Source organism: Pyrus communis, chromosome 9 (assembly GCF_963583255.1).
Source record: "Pyrus communis chromosome 9, drPyrComm1.1, whole genome shotgun sequence".
Lineage (NCBI taxonomy): Eukaryota > Viridiplantae > Streptophyta > Magnoliopsida > Rosales > Rosaceae > Pyrus > Pyrus communis.
The window spans coordinates 12,910,628-12,922,147 of record NC_084811.1 but is presented as its reverse complement, the minus strand read 5'-3'; the positions used below and the strand labels follow the sequence as shown (position 1 = coordinate 12,922,147).

The window sequence follows — 11,520 nt, the reverse complement described above, 5'->3', positions numbered from 1 at the left end:
CATTGCACGAAGAACTTGGGTCCATCTGCTGCAGTGTTGTGGGGGAGGATAGGATTCTTAAGGACTTGGTTGTAAATAACTAAAATACGTGTATATTGTGGGATTTGTTGATTTAAAAGAAAATTCAATTTTTCTACATTAATAATTTTTTTTTTTAAATAGAACCTATTGGGCACAATTTGAAAATTGTGCGCGTATGATCCTGTCACCTGACAATCTGACATGGTTGTCAGAATTAAGACACAAATAGGCTATTATTTGTGCTGAACTCTTTGAGCACAAATAGCGATATTGTGTGCTATCAGCAATGGTGATGCCCATAGAGGGCACAGACATAAAGATGGTAGCTGCACTGTTGCTATTGGTCTATGAGCACAATTGTTGGTGCTTTTTGATCTCAAAGGGCACAAATAATTTATTGTGTGCAGTGCTCATTTTTTTTGTAGTGTGAAACTTTGAAAACACATCCTGAAATTAAATGCAGGGATTGTGGGGTCTAGGAAGAGAAGAAAATGGAAATGGTAGCGCAACACTACTACTACTACTACTAATAGCATCATGAAATTGACTTTTGGGTAAGTTTCCACTCTCTTCTACGTGTAATGGGTAACTAGAGTTGTAAACGTCATTCTACATATATGTTGTAAACCCCATTGTTGAACACTTGATATGGTTGCACATATATATAGAACTTTTTGCGTGTTTAATAAGCTTTCAAACATCGCAGCATCTTGCGGGGCACCTACTAGTGAATTGTGAAATTTGTTATGCTTATTGATGAACAAATTATATTTCTCGTAAGTGCACGAATCGATATGATAGTATAGCAAGCAAATACGAGTGTCGTACACACAAAGATTTGTAAAGTTACCTAATTAAGTCCAATTATGCAAAACCTACAAGAATAAAAATAACGAAAACAACTAAACTACGAAATTCAAATAATTAACCAAAGAGAAGTTGATTTAAGATCAAGTAATCTAAAGTGTAGTAAATTAAAAAGAGAATTTGTGTAATTAATTTCTGAAAACAAAGGTTGAAACACTAGGTATCCAACTTCACCATACCAATCCAATTCTATGTCATTAGATAACTTAGCAAGAACAATTCAATTCAGGTTGTAGGGTTCGTTCTTTCTTTATTATGATTGTCCGTTAGGCGTCTGGGTGTAACCAAGTACTTTTAATCATCAACTTAACCATGGCGTCTAGTTTAAGTCAGTAATAAAAAAAAATCCATTAAGTGCAAGAAGAACAAAGAGAGCCAAAAAGTGTCTTAGCATGGAACAACAATTCATTCACCCAAGAGAGCTATCTAAAGGCTAAGCATATGGCATCTACTATAATCTTATCTCATATGTCTAAAAATTCATATTAAAGGTAGCTAATCAATAACATGATCATAAAGAATGATTTAAGCACAATGAATGAAACTAAAAACCTTTGAATTGATAAAAGAATAAAGCTAACTAAGACAGAGAATCATCATGAAGGCTACAGCGGCTCCCTAGTAAAGAATTTAGTTACTTATAGCCATCAAATTACAGAATGTCATAGTTATGAAAATCATAAATACAAAGTTTGAAAACGATATTGAAAAACCTTTAGGGTGCGTTTGTTGCACTGGACTTCTCGGATTGGACTAGCTTTAGGGACTAAGTTGGACTGGCTTAGAATAGACTAAGTTGGACTGACTTAGTAAAGCATTTGATGCAGTGTAGGACTAAGAAGCAGAATAATAAAAATGAGTGAAATTGCAAATTAACAATTGAAGCATCAAACTCAACTGCACAATACCCACAATTAAATCAAATGATAAAATTACACTAAACTTAATTGCAATTGCTTGGAAATGAAAGAAAATATCGAGTTTTTGTGTATTGTATCATTGCAATTTACATAAACAAACAACCCTTTCAACCATAAGCTACCATGGAAACACAAAAAATTACAAAAATTATCCTCATTCTCCAGTTTTTCTCTGTAATCAATAAGTTACTACAGCAACAAATACCCATCTAGAATTTTCTTTTTCATAATTCACCAAAACAAAGTATAAAGAACAAAACGCAGATTCTGCAATGCTGAGAAATAATGACTTGGGGAAGAAAATGGAAGGTTTTTTTTGGGGAAATTGGGAAAAATCCAGATGAAAATTCATAGTTGAGAAACTCAATAGGTTATTATCTCATACTTTTTCTGGGTTTCTTATTCACCTTATACTCCACACCACGAGCTCCATGAATGCCTCTAGTTTTTTTTTTCCCTTTTTCTGTTAACCTTTTGTCTCGGTTTATTTCCATAGTTGAATTGGAGAATTTAAATTGAAAGCAGTGACTTGACTATTTAAATGTAATCATCAACTCAAATGTCCCAAAATTGTTAAAAATTCAGACCTCATCACCCCACAAATTTGGAGGCAGTAGTTTCGATTCCTTCTTGACAGCTTCACCCGATTTGTGAAATTGGGGCTTCGCCATAGATGACTTTGAGCATGGAAAGCTGAAGCAGGGTAAATCACAAAATACCCAGAAAGGGAAATCAAATCCATACAACAACATCATAAAATACCTAGAAGGAGAAATCATTGAAGAACAAGAAAATTTCACAGCATAAAATGCACCTAGATTTCATAACAACGCAGAAGGAGAAATTGAAGGGGAAATCGAAAGGAAGATCGAAGGGAAAACGTGTGATTAGGATGAGCAGAAGGGGAAATCGAAGTAGTTAAGCAGGACGTGGCGAGCGAGCAGGACGAGGATAGCGAGCAGGAAGAAGTGAGCAAGCACGAAGATGACGGCGGTCGTAGTTAGTCCTCTTGTATTTGGGGGGCCTTGCTAGACCTTTTAACAAGGGAATTAGTCGATGCGAGTCCCACTTAATACCGTTAAACTTAGTCCTTGCTGCAGACAAACACCGGATTGCATTAGAAACTAGTCCAGTCCAGTTCAGTGAAGGGTAGTGAAGCCAAACAAACGTACCCTTAGAGAACCTTGGTGTTTGGTTTCCTCCTTAGGTCAATCGTCTAAAACAATCTAATGAAGTGAGTCTCCCTCCCACAACGCTACTGCTCATCCTCATACCTCATGTAAATAAACGTAAAAAAAAAAAATAGAGTTCAGATCAGCCTTTGCCGCATTGTTAAATTCCAGCCCAAATAGGAGTCCTAATATTATTATCCTTCGATTTCCTGATTCAAACTGAACTCCAATTATTCAAAATTGTGTAGAATTCCTGAACTGACCTTCTCGCACTAAAACAGGTATAATTTCTTCTAAAAGCATCAGAATCATGATCTGTATAATTCTGCCGAAACTAGACACCCAGTTCGTCCTGATGGATTTCTGACCACCCAATGAATATGATACTTCTGCGTAACACCTTCCAACTCCAGTTATAATTTTCAAATAGCAGCCATTAAATTGCAAATTGAACAAAGTAGCATCTGATGATCGTTGGAATACTTCTTGACTTCAATTCTTCCCAACTTTGATCCTTTTTAGCCTTAAAATCACCAAAAGACTCCAAAGTCTTCTCTATGGTCGATTATCTACAAAATACGCACTAGACATATCAAACAACCGATTTCACAAGAAAACATAGCATAAAACTTAAGAAATAAGAGCAATATAAATGTATAAATGTTGTGCTATCACTTATTTGTACTAGTTTTGTATTAGTCTCCAATTTCCAAAAACAAACTAATTCAAAATTCAAATTTAACACAAAATTAAGTAGTTAATTAGTGTTAGTATGAAAACGTTTAAAAATGACTAAGGTTACTAAATGAATTTAATCTCATTCTGTTGCTTACTGACTTTCAAAGATTTGAAAGTAATGAGTATGAATCCGATTCATGTGTTTACTAGCATCCAAAGAGTGGAAAAAATAAATTAATTTAGGTATCTCATATCTTCTCATACCTTAGAAAAATCTAGATAAGGGACTCAATCCTTTATATCCATTATCAATGTTTTGTTGGATTTTACTGCTCAAAATTAGGATGATGCACAAATTAGGTTTACGTTACCTATTTTTGCTTGGTGTTCTATTTGGGTTTGGATTTGACTTCTTGGTTGGATTCCTTGCTTGGTGGAGAGATTTTGATAATTACCTATTTGATTTGGATTTGGATTTACTTCCTATTAGGATTCCTATGTAAACCTAAGTCCTATGCTCTATGAATATGACATTAGGGTTTAGTTTATTTATTTTTTGTATGGCTCATTCTTGTGGCAATTTGGTAAAGAGTAAATTTGTGTGAGTTAGAGAGCAACCTGAGAGAATCTTCTCCATTAGTTTTGGGTTCTCTACTCATTTGGTTTAGGGTTTGTAATTTGTGGGATTTGGGTTGTGAGAGTTTAAACGCTCTTTTGTAATCTCCATTTGTTTAGTGAAATTTCTAGCCGTGCTTTGCCCGTGGATGTAGGTTTTATGCCGAACCACGCTAAATCTCTTGCGTTCTTATTTTTGAAATTGTTTGTTTTAACTTTCACCTACGACGTTGATATTTGGTAAGTTATTGTAATTCGCTTCCACTTTTGCATATAAGTACAACAAGTGGTATCGGAGCTTAGGGTTCCGCTTGGGCTTTGCTTGCCAGTCACTATGACGCATTCTGTATCATCGACAAAAGTTGATATCAAAAAGTTTGACAGCAATAACTTTGGTATTTAGCAATTGAAGATGCATGCTTTGTTAGTTCAACAAGGGCTTTTGAAAATATTAAAGGATGTGAAGGCTTTGTCGAAATCGTGGACTGATAAGCAAAAGGAAGACGTTATGGAACGGGCACTTGGAACATTCTTGCTGATTTTATATAATGAAGTCTTGCATGAAACTGGTAACGTCAAATCTGCATCAGAGTTGTGGCTTAAATTGGAGAGCTTGTATATGACCAAATCCTTAGCTAAAGGGTTATATTTGAAGAAAAATTTGCATACTCTTTGTATGGATGACGGTACGTCATTTCATAAGCATGTTAATGAATTCAATAAACTTATGATGGATTTGAAAAGTGTGGACGACCAAATTAGTGATGAGGATTATGCGATAACTTTGTTGTGTTCTTTATCTCCTTCGTGTGAGCACTTTGTCGTTGCCTTTAGTAGAGAAAGTTATGTCAAAGCTGCTTTGAATTCTAAAGAGCTAAAAAACAAAGTGTCTAACACAAGATGGAGCTTTGGTAGTTTAAGGAAGGAATAAGGAAAGGGCCAAACTTAGAAAGAACACTTGTAGCTATTGTCATAAGAAGTCGTTTGAAAAGTCTTCTGCTAGTGTTTCGGCAACATTGCAGAATGTTGTGATGAACTCTGCTACATGTTATGTGAGGAGGTGGAGCTTGGTACTCAAGCTCTTTTGGTGGAGTGCAATTTGCACTTTTAGTTCGCATGTTCGAGCTTTTGTTTCTATTTGTTGTTTCCGCAGTGGAATTTGTTGGAGAAGGAATTGGAGGAAATTTCAAGTTTTAAAGACTTTTGGATTTTTTAAGTCATGATGGAGAACAGTTTCGAAAGAATTTGGTGCACGTTTGCATTTGTATTTTGGTATCCCAAATTTGAAGTTTGTATTTGATTTGGAAGTTTGCTAATTTCTCATCGAGGTGGAGATTGTTGGGTTTTGCGGCTCAAAATTAGGATGATGCAAAAATTAGGTTTGTGTTACCTATTTTTGCTCGGTGTTCTATTTGGGTTTGAATTTGACTTCTTGATTGGATTCCTTGCTTGGTGGAGAGATTTTGTTAATTACCAATTTGATTAGGATTTGGATTTACTTCCTATTAGGATTCCAATGTAAACCTAAGTCCTATGCTCTATAAATAGGACATTAAAATTTTATTTATTTTGTGGCTCATTCATATGGCAATTTGGTGAGAGTCAATTTGTGAATTTGTGCATTAGATAGTAACTTGGAAGAATCTTCTCCGTTAGTTTTGGGTTCTCTTTTTGTTTGGTTTAGGGTTTGTAATTGGGTTGTGAGAGTTTAAACACTATTTTCTAATTTCCGTTTGTTTAGTGAAATTTTTTGCTGTGCTTTGCCTGTGGACGTAGGCTTTACGCCGAACCACGTTTACTCTCTTGTGTTCTTATTTTTGAGATTGTTTGTTTTAGCTTTCGCCTATGATATTGATATTTGATACTTTGTTATAATTCGCTTCCATTTGTGCATAAACGTACAATACATTTCTTTATCTCCAACGGCAGTCCCTATTTAGGGACTCCCACCACCACTTTTAATCTATATATATAAAGTAAGAGCCCCAGTTTGGTGAAGCATTCAGAAATACCAAGAAAGCCCATTTGTTTTCTTCACAATCCAAACCCAAAAAAATTCAAAAAATGGGGACAAACTGGTAAAAAAACAATAACCGCATAGAAATATGTACTGAAAAACCACCACGTTCAGGACGGTCAGATTTCTACATAGCAGTTTCCGTTCAATTTTCAAACCCCCCCCACCACAACCTTTTATCATAACTTCTTCGCTTCATTTGTTCAATTACAAAATTCTGATCTCCATAGATCGATCAACCTCCTTCCCAATTCGAGCACTGCTTTTCTCTTCTTTCTAATACTTCATCTTCGTTTCATATCAGCTTGCTCTGACTCAGCCATTCCTGTCGGTTTGGAATCGCCATCACCACTGCGTACCAGAAAGACGGAGGAGATACGTTTTTCATCGAAGAAAGCATTTCATGGACATCCCTCGGTGTGTTCGATAAGGTTTCTCAAGCTCTCTAAAATGCCGGCCTCAGCCAACCGTCTCTGGTTCAAGTGCCAAGTTCAGTCCTAACCCTAATTTTTTCTTTCATTCCTCAATTTTTTTCCATCCGAGCAATGAAAAATTGAACTGGGTTTTCAGATTGTTGATCCCAATTTGTGAAATCGCTTCAAAGTTTGAATTTTTTTTTTTACTGTGTTTTGCGTTTTTGGAATTTTTGGCAGCTAGCATACTGTCTATACTTTCAAGGAAGGTTGTTGCTGCCAAAACTGAATCACCACGTTTAGGATGGATGTTGTTTTGATCAAGGATTCCCCTGATTAGGTTTTCATTGCAATTTGGTTTTATAGTAAATGCAATTCTGGTTCCTAAAGCTGAAAGAGAAGGTTGGCAAAGGTATGTTTACAGCTATATATGTTGTGTTGCCTTCAAGTATGTGATTGGGCTTTTGTCTTTCTTCCATTGCAGTCGTCTATTTTCCTTTCAATTTTCATGAAAAATAGATTTAGATGTTAAATTTTTCAGTGCACAGGTTCATATTTAATCCCTTCTATCTATAATGGAAGTTTATAGGGTTTATGCTTTGGTTTATAGTGATGGAAATAAAGTTGTTGCGATGAAGACCTCCTTCACTCTCTGAAGCCCAGAACAGAGTGAAACGGTAATTCTCCACGCCTTCTCGTTTTTCATTGAAGAGTTTGAATACTTACTTTTCTTACGTTTTTATCATTGAATTTTCTTTTCAGTGTATTTATTTAAATGGGTTTGACACATTTACCAGACATATGAAATTAGAAAACTAAACTTTGGGACTTTGTTGCACAATAGCCAGTAGACAAACGGGAATAGATTGGAATAGTTGGACTCATTTTTTACTGCCTCACTGCAGAGATCATCACTTCCCTCCCCAATTTTTTTACTAATCTCTGTCCACTTCATCTAATTATTTAAATGCCTTAATCTCTTGATGCTTCTTCTTTGCTTTTTCATCCATTTTCAGTTTTCAACACATTTTGTAATTGTGAAACAGGTATTAGATTGATTTTAGCAAGTGGGTTTTTTTGTTAACGTTGATCAGATTCGAACCTTTGTGTCGATCGAAGTCATTGTTGGTGGGTTAGCTGAGGTATGATTGCTAGCTTTCTCTCTTGGTGCAATTCAAAATGTTTTGAGTTGTTATATGAACTTAAGATTTAGTACGTACTTGCTGAAAGTTATGGGATTCCGAAATATACTATATTCCGTGTAATAATGAATAAAACGGTGAGAATGTAGTATATTTCGTTGATTTTGATTGTGTTGTTTTTGGACTACACCAGAGACCATGCGGCACATTAAATAAAAATTTGACAATGTTTCGAAGAACACATACAAATCTAAAGGCTTTTCATCTATAAATATTTACTGGTAATTAGTGTTTGCAGATTACCTCTTCAACTAACCATGTATGTTTCCTGTAATCGCCTTAATATCTCCCTAACCATCTTTGTTTCTTATTTTTTGAATGATATCTATAAATTATAGGGAATGCCCCGTCTGTACCAATTCCATGTATCCAACCCATCAAGTCCTTTTTCTCTAACCTTCTCCAAATTTGAATTTCACTGAAGTGAGGTTTTGTTTGAGTATTGGTAATTTGTTGCTTGCATTTTTGTAAGATATTCATATTTGTCGTTTTATTCTATTGGTAATTCATTGTTTGATTGGTTTTGTTGCTTTCCTCCGCGTTTGAACTCATATTCGTTAATCTACCAATTTTATTTGGGTGCTAAATTGCCTCTGTTACTCAAGGCTATCGTACTTTTAGTTAGATTGTTCTGTAATTTTCATTGAGATGCTTTCAATTCTCCTCTCATCTTAATTAAGTTATATAGTTTGAATTTATGCATTTTAAATCTTCCCTTTTATCTGGACTATTGTTAATAGTTATTTATAATTTATCCATTTCTTCTTGCAGGAAAGAAAAAAGGTGGGTGCTTACTTTTACTGCATTGCGCACACATGAATATGACTGCAAAATTAGTCACTACCAAGGTAAAAGACCATCAATGTTTCTTTATTCCTGTACCGTACACACGCATGCGTATTCCTGGGCTTATTTTCACTCACTTTCTAGGCCACAAAAGGACCCTCCTCATGTTTATGTTTTCTTTATGCAGACTACTCTTCAGAGATAAATAGATTCAATGCCTCATTATAATTCTACTAATCCCACACACGCCCAAAGATCACTGAACAGTCATTTCTGATTTCTTTCAGGTTTGATCTCTCTTTCATGCTTTCGTTTCCCGAGCAAGTATATAAAAAACTGTTAACGTTCAGATTTTTGTTTCTTTCATAGCTTTTTATATTTTTTATTTTATTACACAGGTTCACATACTGTTTCAAATTCTATGAGAATATGCTACACCGATATTGTCAGTTTCATCCCACCAGAGATTGGCGGCTTCAACTTCATTGTCGCTAAGACTGGTGCCCCATTAGTGTTGGGTACAGTTTATTGATACGTAGGAGTTTTACAGTTAGCTTGGTTTTTGTATACCTCTGTGTCAAAAGAAATATGTGTATGTTGTTTGCTGCAAATGAATTGATTTCATTGCATTTCAGGCTTCATGACTTGAAGCAACTTGGTGAGTTTTATGCTGTTTGTTCGATTATAGTATATTCTTTTACAATGACTTTAAGTATTTACATAGATAGTTTTGCAATCTGATTTTTTTATTTTTTTATTTTTTTTCTAAAAATGCACGATTCAATTTGGATGTGGCCTTACAATTTTTTTCATTACAATATAATATGTTTTAAATGTTCTCTTATTGAGTAAAGTTTTGGATGGTTTGGCAGTGTGTAATTGAAGTTCTATTTGTCATTGTATCGATGTTGCAGTTTGCTTACTTGCCAAAGCTTTTAACGTGTTTCGGGAGTGATACACATGAAGAATACCAGTGGCTACACATTCCAGGTTTGAGCATTCGCTTGCTGTCTATTTGCCATACAAATATTCAAGTCATGTTCGCTGATTAGGATTGGATTAGTCTTAGGTTAAGTAGAATTTGATTGAAGAGGCTAACATTAAGTATTTGTGGATTAATTTTTGGAATCAGAGCTCTCTCGCCAGTGATTCGATCGGGTATTGATCATATCCCTTTTCCATTTTTACCATCACCAAATTGGATGTGTGTTTTCTCTTCATTTCAGTTCTGGGTTCTATCCATTTTGCACTCCTATAATTTCCCAAATCATTTGCATACAAACTAACGTAAATTAAAAAAAATAAGGATAGACGATTATGGAGTGCATGCTGATGCTTATTTAATTGAATTTTTTGTTTTTATTTTCATATAAAAGTGTGCTTTTACCAATTGGTTTGCATCCCTGTTATATTTGCAGAACAGTGCCTCATGTTTATTACAATCATCTTAATTAGTTAGACTTTCAATTTAATGTCATATAACTATTCTTACTCTTCAGCTTAATATTAGGACGTGCTATTACTTGGAGAAATACTACTATGTTTGACACTATTTGACCAATTAGTTAGACTTTCAAAAATCTTGGTTTTATAGAACATGTTTATCATTTCAATTAAATTATATGGACAGTTGTGACGTAGCCATTTCTTATTTAACAGAAAACATAGTCATTTCTTATTTAACAAAAAAAGATGTACTGAATTAAGCTAAATTGTTTTATGATGTGATATTTATAGCGTTGTTAGGAATAACCTCAATTATTTCAGTTGGCTTAGCTTGGTCTTCTCTTGGCCGATTCTTTATCAACTCCTCTTGCTTAACCTCAATTATTTCAGTTGGCATTGGTTGCAGACCCATTTGTTGAGGCTCGAAGAAAAAGGAAGGGGGGAAAGTGTATTCTTGCCATAGATTTTCTGTTGGGAGTGAGCATTGAAGAAAAGGGAAGGTGATAACAGCGGAAGAGGTGGCTTTTTGCTTTTGGCCTTTTGTTTTCTTCATTTTGCTTAATGTTGAGACTTGAGAAAAGAACTTCTAATGTTGAACCCTAATTCGAGAAGATAATGTGAAGAAAACAAATATTCGTAATTGTTATTATGTCCAAGATCAAACCAATTATGAACAATTGCTGTCCTCTAACAAAAAAAATTTTGACCCATGTTTAGTTATTCATAATCTTCTTCGTAATCTCAAATATCCATGTTGTCCAAAATCATCCCTAAACACCAGCGGGGTTCGAGAAGGATTTTGAATATCATAACACTTCATTCACTTATTCATAATTATGATTTTGTTAAGGAACCTTGCGTACATGCATTGTTTTTTTTTTTTTTTTTTTTTTTTAATCCATTTGAACCAAATCATCCCATCCCCATTTGCACCCCAACGACCAACAAAGCACCCCAAAATTTCTTAAGATGTGTTGATCACAAATTCTTGAAGATCATATCCTTAAACTAATGAACCAAAATTACTAATAAACATAATACCTAAGAAACCAAAATTACTAAAATTTTAAGGATATCCATAGTAGGCCAACAAGGTGTATTTACACGGAATGTAGTATACAAAAAATTTTTGCTTCATTCCAGCTAATTATGGTGATTCCTATAGGTAACAGCTTTATTAACGATAACCTTTCAGTATGCATTTCTCACTTATCAATTAACTCTTTTTATTTGATTTTTAATTTTCTCACTATCATTTGTAGATTGGCAATGAAAATTTGAAGCATCAATCATGAACAAATGGGTGGAAATTGCAGCATTGGTGTCAATATGTAAACTTTCTTTTCAAAAGAAACAGTGACATATACACTCTATGAGTATTGT

At 34.6% G+C, this 11,520-nt stretch overlaps 1 long non-coding RNA gene across 4 annotated transcripts; it reads left to right on the top strand.

The window, feature by feature from the left end:
• The first annotated feature begins 7,796 nt into the window (after nucleotides 1–7,796).
• On the top strand, nucleotides 7,797–10,885 carry LOC137746237 (uncharacterized). 4 transcript variants are annotated; one of them, XR_011069789.1, is made up of 6 exons: nucleotides 7,797–7,845; nucleotides 8,677–8,753; nucleotides 8,879–8,978; nucleotides 9,090–9,209; nucleotides 9,606–9,681; nucleotides 10,544–10,885. It is a non-coding gene; the product is annotated as an uncharacterized lncRNA (long non-coding RNA). The 4 variants fall into 4 exon arrangements; XR_011069791.1 differs by having other exon boundaries at nucleotides 10,528–10,885; XR_011069792.1 differs by having other exon boundaries at nucleotides 9,090–9,349.
• The last annotated feature ends 635 nt before the right edge of the window (nucleotides 10,886–11,520 follow it).